Raw genomic sequence first — 9,978 nt, forward strand, 5'->3', positions numbered from 1 at the left:
CCATCTAACAACTTGATATCACTATCTAATACCATGTTTGGGGCGTGTAGAGTATTTACCGTAGGTGTCATGTCCACCCCTACAAGTAGGACGTGTTAGGCATTTACCTGAGAGTATTGTAATCCAGCTAGGTGAAGACCTATTTAGATGGCTTTGAGTCTAACTTTGTTAACACTTCTTTAAAGAGTGTGCATGTAAGAAAAATAATCATATCGATTGCGGTAGAAAACTCGTTGTTTTTTATAATTCAATTTAGTTTTGGAAAAAGAAAATATATGCAGTATCTACCTGGATAACCTCAAATATAGGAATGAAATAATAATACACTTGTTACATCGGTAATAGTTATTATTTTTAAAATAAAAACATAAATAATACTAACTTTAACACGGGTTTAAGAAGGCCGAGTTTGCTCAGTGGGGAGTAAGTCGGTGGCTACGCTGCCAGGGGCAGGACGGGCCTATGCCTAGCATCAAAAAAATAAAAAATAAATAAACTAGCTTTATCAGTAAAATTGTTATTAATATTAACGATTATCGTCGATAGTAATTTTTTTAGGAAAAGACGCGATAATCAGTTGATCATCCCGTTGATAAGAAAATGAAAATATCCATATTATGAATATAACAAATTCCTAGTTTAAATGTTGTATTAAATTTATAAATTTTTCAACATTATGTTAATATTTCTATCTTATTGTCTGGAAAAGTTCCAAATGTTGTCAAACTAAAATTAATAGCGATCATATAATCTAGTTATAGAAGAAGAAAAAATGTTAAAAGTCACCATTTTTTAAAAAAAATTATTAACCCAATTGGCCAATTCCTTGTACAATTGGTTTGATAATGAAAAATTCACTGCATTTTAATGTGAAAATTCATATAATTTACGTAAATTGTAGATAAGGTATGTATTTTTACCTTAGTAAGATTAAACAATTAAAACAAAATAAATTTACGGAAAAGGATAACAATATCTTTTGCCCACCAATATGATTAATTCATGCAATTCTTTGTTTTTTATTGTTTAGATTCCATTTGTGTACTCCGTTCCAAATTTTTAACCACCTTAAAGACCATTGATTTATGATTGCACTCGACTTGCGAGCCATGACTCACTTGTGATAGCTTTTCGGAAAACCTTTGTTATCTTAATCTTGGATAACATAACCTATGGAATCGAATCTTCATGGAATTATATAACATTATTGTACACTGTTTTTTTTTTTTGCTAATTTATAATGAATGTTGCACTTTAAGATTATGTTTTTCTTTGAAACAAATCTTCCGAAGGGATATTATATGCAATGATATGTATCTTGAATATTATTGCAGATTCAAGCTAAATGCATTCCACCTTTTCTGGAAGGAAAGGATGTTGTTGGCGTTATAAGGTCGGTTTTTAGAAAGACTTTAACATTCTCGATATCAGCAATCGATCTCAAGCATTCTTTAGAGTTTAATGTTAATGATGGAACTAGTGTTATTATCCCTTCTCGACTACAGATCTCGCATGACAGGTACACTTGTTTGTTTTGTTCTGTCCTCATACTTCAAGTTCGATACAATTTTGTTTGCGATTATACTATTTTATGTTATTGTTCATACAAAAAAAAACATTATAAACTTCTAAAAATAAATGAGTGAAATTCTAACGCATGCAGATAAACAATATTTCAGACTTCTTTTATTTTTCTTTCTGTGGAACTATTGTTTTGTTCACATCTGAAGATTCTAAGCTGTAAAATGAAATTATAATAATGTTAGTTTGAGTAACCTTTTGTTTGAAGGATTTTTCATTTTCTGTTTGTTTTAATATCCATATATATATAATGTGGCAATAACATCTCCCAAGTATAATAGTGTGACTATTGGGCTTGCTTTGGATGGTTTTCTTTGAAGAGAAGAATCAACTTTCCTTGTGAAAGGGGTGAATTTGTTAATTGCTATGCCAAACAAACTTTTTTATCATCTTCGACATATATACCGGGCATTTATTTATAAAACTTTGAAGGTAAAATGTTAGAGAAAATTTTGTAATTATTACTGATAAAAATTTCGACATTGAGAGATGCTAAGTATAAAAACGTTAGAGAAAATTTGGGTTCTTCATAAACACGTCGGAAGTCAAATCCAACAAGAAAAAAAACAAGTTAAGTTGTAGGTTTTCTGATAACTTTTTTTTTTGTCAAATTCGTAGTTTTTCACAGATACTTTTACTACTTGCAAGCAAATAATAAACACCACATGGAGTATGAATTTAGTTTTATCCATAATATATAATTTAACAAGTAAATCAGAACATAATACACTTGTGTTTCAAAGAAAAACCTTCAAATGTTTTTGGAAGTGCATTTCTTCTGGTATTAAGAAGAGTAAAATAACATGCCATTTTGCAACTTAACCACGAGTTTTTCAACCAACCCTATGAATATAATCCTTAATACTGGAACAGAAACACACAGATTAAGAAACCCAATAAAAAGAGTCATACCATGGAAGAAAAAAGAAATGTAAAAAACATAAGGTGCAGAGAGAGGTGGGAACCTTCGACTCATCTGAAAGATCCTAGATGCGATCCAGACCTACAAGCTCGATATACATACAAAGGATAAATGTAACAACTACTTTGACTAGAAAGAAAAAACATGCATGAGTTCGAATAGAAAGTAAAACGTGTTAGATTTTAGATATTTCAAGTTCCACCATACCAAGAAGTGATCATTCACGGTAAACCTAGATTTTTCTATTCTTGCAAAGGGAAATATCTCGAGCAAGTTGAAGACTCGAAAATTTGTTGATCACAACAAAATATACTTGGATTACGAGCAAAAAAAAGTAACAGATAGAAACACATTACGAAGTTGAACATAACTAACTCCTTTAACATGGATCAAAACTCAAAAATAAGATAGTTTAATAATAAAAAAAATAAATAACTACTTTGCTCTTCTTGAAACAATTTTGGAATCTTTGAGGGCGGATGAGATCATTGTTCCTAAGACACAGATTGTTATTTTTTCATTAGGGAACTATGTATCTTCTAAACAGAATAACTTTGTTGACATTGTATTGTCTGAATAAATTTTGTTGAAAAGGTGTATCGATAAGCTTCATGCTAATAATATATCTTCCTTCGGTGTTTGAGGCTACAACGGGTGTGGTAGGTGCTGGACTAAGTGTTTCTGAAGAAGCTGATGATATGTTGAAAGAGTTGGTAAATCAACATATACATGTCTAAAGACTTCTGCATCTGATGTGACTCTGCTAAGCAATGACGCTGATGAAATCACGAGCACACCAGTATCTAAAGCACTGGAATCGGTTTGTGCTGACATTGATAAAATGCAGCTTACTAACTCAGAGGGAATTCTGAAACTCTTGACAATGTTATGTGTTGTTGTGTTCTTAAGTGGTTTCAACAAATCAGAGGCTTTAGACATATCTAACTTAACGCCACTAACCCCAGAAAAATGTTTTAGTTCCGCTACACCAAACTTTCGAGACGAATAAATGACTTTTACAAGTGTCTCTTAAATTAATTAGAGCTTTTATGTGTTGCTTATAAATGTCTCAAACTATATAATTATAAAGAAGAAGAAAAAATCACAATTGGCAATTTTAGAATTTTTAATATTACAAATTGAGTTGAAGCACTATGAAACAATTACAACTGGATTACACAATTTGAAAGTCTTTCAGATTATCTCAACACATATACCTCTTAGCGGAGTTTCCTTCTGCCCGTTGATTCATTCTATCAGTTTATGACCACAAATACTGCAAAGCTTTTCACTACCTTAAAAAAAGAAAAACAAAATCATGCAGGTAAATGCATGATGAATAATAATTAGAAAAGACAACTGAACATAGGCTTTTTCTTGGTTAAAATCTGAGAATACGCTTGAAACAAGATTTAGACGCACCTATTAGGAAACAAACTAAAAACACTTGAAAAAATCAACAAGAAACGCTATTACTACTTTACCAGTACAAGCAAAACCTTTTCAAGAAAATATCTACACTGCTCAAAACATTCTTGACAGATCTTCGTACTCCATTTAAATATCAAGTCACAAACACTTTCTATAATGACTTTATCAGCCTAAAAGCAAGAATATATAGAATAGTATAATATTTATCAGGTCTATATTTATTTTAATGTCAAGTACAAGCATTGTCTATATAGTGCTCTGTAAAAAAGATGTGCTTTTATAGTGAAGTGGATCTACATATCATAGCAAATAAAGAGTCCAACATTCTTGGTTACGAGAGAAAATAATTACAAATAGAAACACAATACAAATTTAAACATAATCAAATCGTTTAACATGGATTCAAACTCAAAATTAAAAAATTAAAAAAAATAATACTGAACTCATTCACTTCTCCTCTGTACTTAGTTGTCCGAATTCGTATGTGGTAACCACCTTGTGACTGCAGTTGCCTTCCAAGGAAATTTTTTTGTCCATTGGCTTATCTATAAGTATTTTGATCCTCGACATGTACAACTGCACTTGTAATCAATTTCTGGGGGGATCCAATGACATAGTTAGAAAACATTTGGCTGATATTTCGACATCATTTTTCTTGTAAAAGTTAAAAGGAAGTGAAAAAGCGGGGGTCTAACAACCACATCCAATATTTCGTTTCGGTAATCTGTATGGACTAACTCCAATATATTTCCAAGAGAATCAACTAGACAGTCATACTCAATCAAGGAATATACATCCAAGAGTTATATCTCCGTTTCTCAATGTAATCAGCAAATCAAACAGATAGAAATACGCGAGCCTGATTATTATGAGAAATAATTTGAACGGTAACAGAGAACAATTTCCTCGTCAATCAATTTATATCAACAACCAAAGGTTGGATTATCTAATTGATTGAACTACGCACAACCTGTGATATTTGAATTATATAGAAAATACAATGCGGAAAAGAAATAATACAGACACCAGAAATTTTGTTAACGAGGAAACCGCAAATGCACACAAACCTCGGGACCTAGTCCAGATTTGAACATCGCACTGTATTAAGCCGCTACAGACTCTAGCCTACTACAAGTTAACTTCGGACTGAAATATAGTTGATACCTAACCAATCTCACACTGATAAGGTAAATTCGTGTTCCTTACTCCTCTAAATCCCAGCAAGACTCTACGCACTTGATTCCATTAGCTGATCTTACCCACAACTAAGAGTTGCTACGACCCAAAGTCGAAGACTTTATAAACAAATCTATCTCACACAGAAAACTCTATTGAATAGATAAATATGTCTCCCATGGATATACCTACGAGTTTTTGTTCCGTATTTTAATAAATCAAGGTGAACATGAACCAATTGATACACCAGACTTATATTCCCGAAGAACGGCCTAGTAATATCGGTCACCTCACAATAACTTAACTATACGGTAGTAAAACAAGTTATTGCGGAATCAAACAGAATGAGACGAAGAGCTTTGTGATTACTTTTTATATCTTACATATCGGATATAAATCTCGAGCAAATCTTAGAGAAGATAGTACTCAATACGATAAAATAAAGTAAGATCAGAACACGCAACTATAAAGAAAAGAGTCGGGTCCGTCTTCAGAATCTCAATGAAGTCTTTAAGTCGTTAAATAATGGTTTTATGAAAAACCTAGGTTAAAGGAGAATCGACTCTAGTCGCAACTGTAAAAGCGGGGGTCTAACAACACCACCTAATAATTCGCTTAGCAATCTGTATGGACTAACTCCGAAATACTTTGCTAGAGAATCAACTAGACAGTCAGACTCAATCTAGATAAAAGTATATCAAGGAGTTAATATCTCTCTCTTGATTTGATTTTTACTCAAGCTAAAAACAATAGCGAGTCTTTATCAAATACAAGGAATAACTTGGACGATACCAACGACCAATGTCCAAGGATCAATCAATATCAATCAACAACCAAAGGTTGGATTTCCAATTGATGATCACGAACGCACAACTTGTATTATTTCAATTATATAAAATATAATGCGGAAAAGAATTAACACATACACCAGAAGTTTTGTTAACGAGGAAACCGCAAATGCAGAAAAACCCCGGGACCTACTCCAGATTTAATACACACTGTATTAAGCCGCTACAAACACTAGCCTACTCCAAGCTAACTTCGGACTGGACTATAGTTGAACCCCAATCAGTCTCCCACCGATCCAAGGTACAGTTGTACTCCTGCGCCTCTGATCCCAGCCGGATAATGCGCCTTGGTTTCCTTAGATGATCTTACCCACAACCAAGAGTTGTTGAAACCCAAAATCGCAGACTTGATAATAAACAAATCTGTCTCACACAGAAAAGTCTATCAAAGGATAAATCTGTCTCCCACAGATAAACCCTAGGTTTTGTATCGTCTTAAGATATGAAATCAAGGTGAACAGGAACCAATTGATAATCCGGTCTTATATTCCCGAAGAACAGCCTAGATTAATCAATCACCTATCTACAATCCTTCCTGACTACACAGGCGGTTTGTCGACGAATCACAAATAGTGAGACGAAGATGTTTGTGACTTCTTTATCTTGCCTATCTGAGAACTCTCACGATCTCAAGCCAATCAAAGATTGTACTCGTACGATAGAAGATGCAAGATCAGATCACACAACTACGATAAAAATAATATCGGTCTGGCTTCACAATCCCAATGAAGTCTTTAAGTCGTTAACCTGGTTTTAGAAAGAAAACCAAAGGTTAAAGGAGAATCGACTCTAGCGAGCGCACTAGTATCACACAGACGTGTGGGGATTAGTTTTGCACAATTCTAGATGTCTCCTTTATATAGCCTTCAAAATCACAGTTTTGCCTTAGTTACAAAGCAATCCACACCGTTAGATGAAAACCTGATTTAGATTCAAGCTAATATTTCTCAACCGTTAGATCGAAAACTTAGTTTGTCACACACACTTGGGTAGACGTTTACTGGGTTTGTGAAAACCATGCCCAAACGTGAACGTGTATGTTGGTTCAACATAGTAACCCAAAAGGTTAACCATATGAGCATTTCATATTAACCTAGTTCTTCTTCACCATAGATAGTTCAATTGACTCAAATAAACTAGTTAGAGAGTTGTTCAATTGCTACGAGATCTTATGTAACTACACAAGACACAATTGAAACAAAGATGATTCGATTCGATTGAATTGGCTCATGAACTTTATAGTAATTTAAGTTTCATGTTCAGAGCACATCTTTAAATCATAACCACTTAAGCTCACAAACAAGTGCGCTAAGACAACCGGTGGAGTTTTCCAAACTCAACAGAAAATCTCGGCAAAGAGACTTTCGTCAGTTCGCGGACTTACACGCAAACGAGTTTTTGGAAAATCCCAGCAGAAATTCTCGGTACGAGAACTTTCGTCAGTTCGCGGACTTGGCAAAGACAATTCCTCCGGTTTCTCTCAATAAACAAAGTTCGAAAACTTCAGATTAAGTAATACATGGTTATGTAATCTAAACTCTCATTCCAATCATTGAGACATTCTCAGAGGACGTTATATAGCCGTTATTCACATACCATTTCAGTTCAGAGCAATTCTCAAAGTAATTGAAACTTTTCATGACTTTCGTCACTAGGTGAAGATAAACTTGATCAAAGCGAAACGCTTTACCAACACATGATTTCGAGATATAGATAGGCGAGATATACTCGGCTCGAAATATCAAATGTGTATGATCCAGTCTATATAGCATACAACTTTTGTCTCATAAGAAGTAGGAGATAGAAGAGATAGACTTTTGAGTGATAGATAAGTTCAAGTCTCCACATACCCTTTTGTCTCAACGGTTCCTTGAGTAGATTTTCGTCGTTGTATGATGAATCTCCATGAAGTCCTTGAGCTCAACTACACTTTTCTATCCTAGTCCGAGACTTAGCTATGTAGGCTAGAAATTAAGACTCATAGTTTTGATCACTAACATTGACAAACATGCTTGAGATAGCAACGCATGCGAGGTCGACCGAGATATGCTCTAACAATCTCCCCCTTTGTCAATTTTAGTGACAAAACTATTAATACATATGGAATACAAAAAAGATAAACTTTAGTGGCTCCTATTCCATAGTCTAATCTTCAACATTCCCTGAAATCTTCGTCCTTCCAAGTACTCCAATGATCCCAAAGGTTGTAAGTTTAGCATTACCGTTGTTGAAGATCCGTAGCTATAACAATGAGAGAAATCGAGATTCTCGATCATTATTATACAGTACCATAGTATCATTATGTAACATCAAAGTCCAATTGCATCACGACTTTAACAACAATACTATGGTGATATGTATCACTCCCCCTTAGTCAATACTCCATCTCGATCATGGAAACCACTCCCCCTTACACAATGATCTGAAAACCATATGTATTTGTAGTGTGAACTACAATATTTCTCCCCCTTGTTGTCAATAAAATTTGCAAAGGTACAAGAATGGGATCATAATGAAATTTCCACAAGAGACATTTCATAGACTAAAAGAAAAATACATACCAACTTAATTTAGATGCAATCATAAAGCCGAAGCTAAATGCATTCATCAAGGAGTTTTAAGATACAAGATAACCCATATAAAATTCCACAACCGCACACCCCATAAGATATTACCATTAAGCACAAGTTCAAAAGAACTCTCCCCCATTTGATGTCATTCCCGAAAGAACAACAAGAGCGACCTTAATTTCGAAAGAAAAGAAGAATTTTTTAATTAGACACCAAAAACCATAGAAATGATTTTCTATATCCAAAATTCAACCAAATTAATCACAAGAAAAACCCATGATTAATTTAATTGGAATACACAACTAAATCAAACCACAAAAGCGATAAATTTAATTGAAAGTTCTCAACATAAGTAAACTTACGGAGCTACGACTAAGATAATCATACAGAGATGGCTAACTTAATCGTTCACATACTCAACATAAGGAAAAACCTTACGGAATATACGACTACATCAACCAATAGAACATGATTTGTATAGCCGTTCATATACTCAACACAAGAGTTTGTGGAATATATGAAAACTCAACTAGACTAATTACAAGAGAACCCATAATTAATCTAATTGGAATACAAACAACCAAACTAATCACAAAAGTAATTAATTTAATTGTCAAAAGATTTGCTCGACAAAAGAAGACTTTCGGAGCAAATAACTAAATAACCAACCAAGATGATTAATTTAGTTCATAATGCTCAACATATAGCATCTTATGGAACAACCAACAAAGCCAATAAGAATAATAGACTTAGTTGTATCGTGCTCAACATAAGACACACAATTGAGCCTTCACGGTAAAACATAACAAAATGGATCAATGAAGATCAATACCGTGGATAACATACAAGGATCTATTCTATTTTCCATCATAACGACATAATAGAATTTATCATTTTCAAACAAAAGATCTTATCCTATTTTCCATCAAATACATGACTGCATAGGAATAACTTTTGTAATTGTCAAAAGTCCATTCGTCCTTTCATCAATACGAATACCAATTCATGAACGACTTTACTTTTGACAGCATATGGGACCTTCAAGTTCACGGACGCAAATAATACATATCCCATAATCAAATTGCAATATCACAAAATCATAACGATCAATACTGCAATAACATCATCCTCCAAATATTTTTAGAATTTAATACCAATAAACCTAAAAAAATAACATAAGAAGATGAAAACAAAAATAGCTATGTGTAGTCACAATCATCGCTATGGAAAGCACTAGTTATTATTCCAACTAAATCAAAAAGAAGACGTACTAGGCATATAAGAAGATGCATTACTCATCACCTTCATCATCGGACAATTTCCAAGTAGCTTGAATTGAATCCAACTCTTCCTTGAGCTCGGAACACTTGGTTCCAATTAACGACACTTGATATTTTAAGCACTTTACTCTTGCATTTACCTTGCATACACCCTTGTAAACTTTTTGAAT

This window comes from Papaver somniferum, chromosome 11 (genome assembly GCF_003573695.1).
Source record: "Papaver somniferum cultivar HN1 chromosome 11, ASM357369v1, whole genome shotgun sequence".
Lineage (NCBI taxonomy): Eukaryota > Viridiplantae > Streptophyta > Magnoliopsida > Ranunculales > Papaveraceae > Papaver > Papaver somniferum.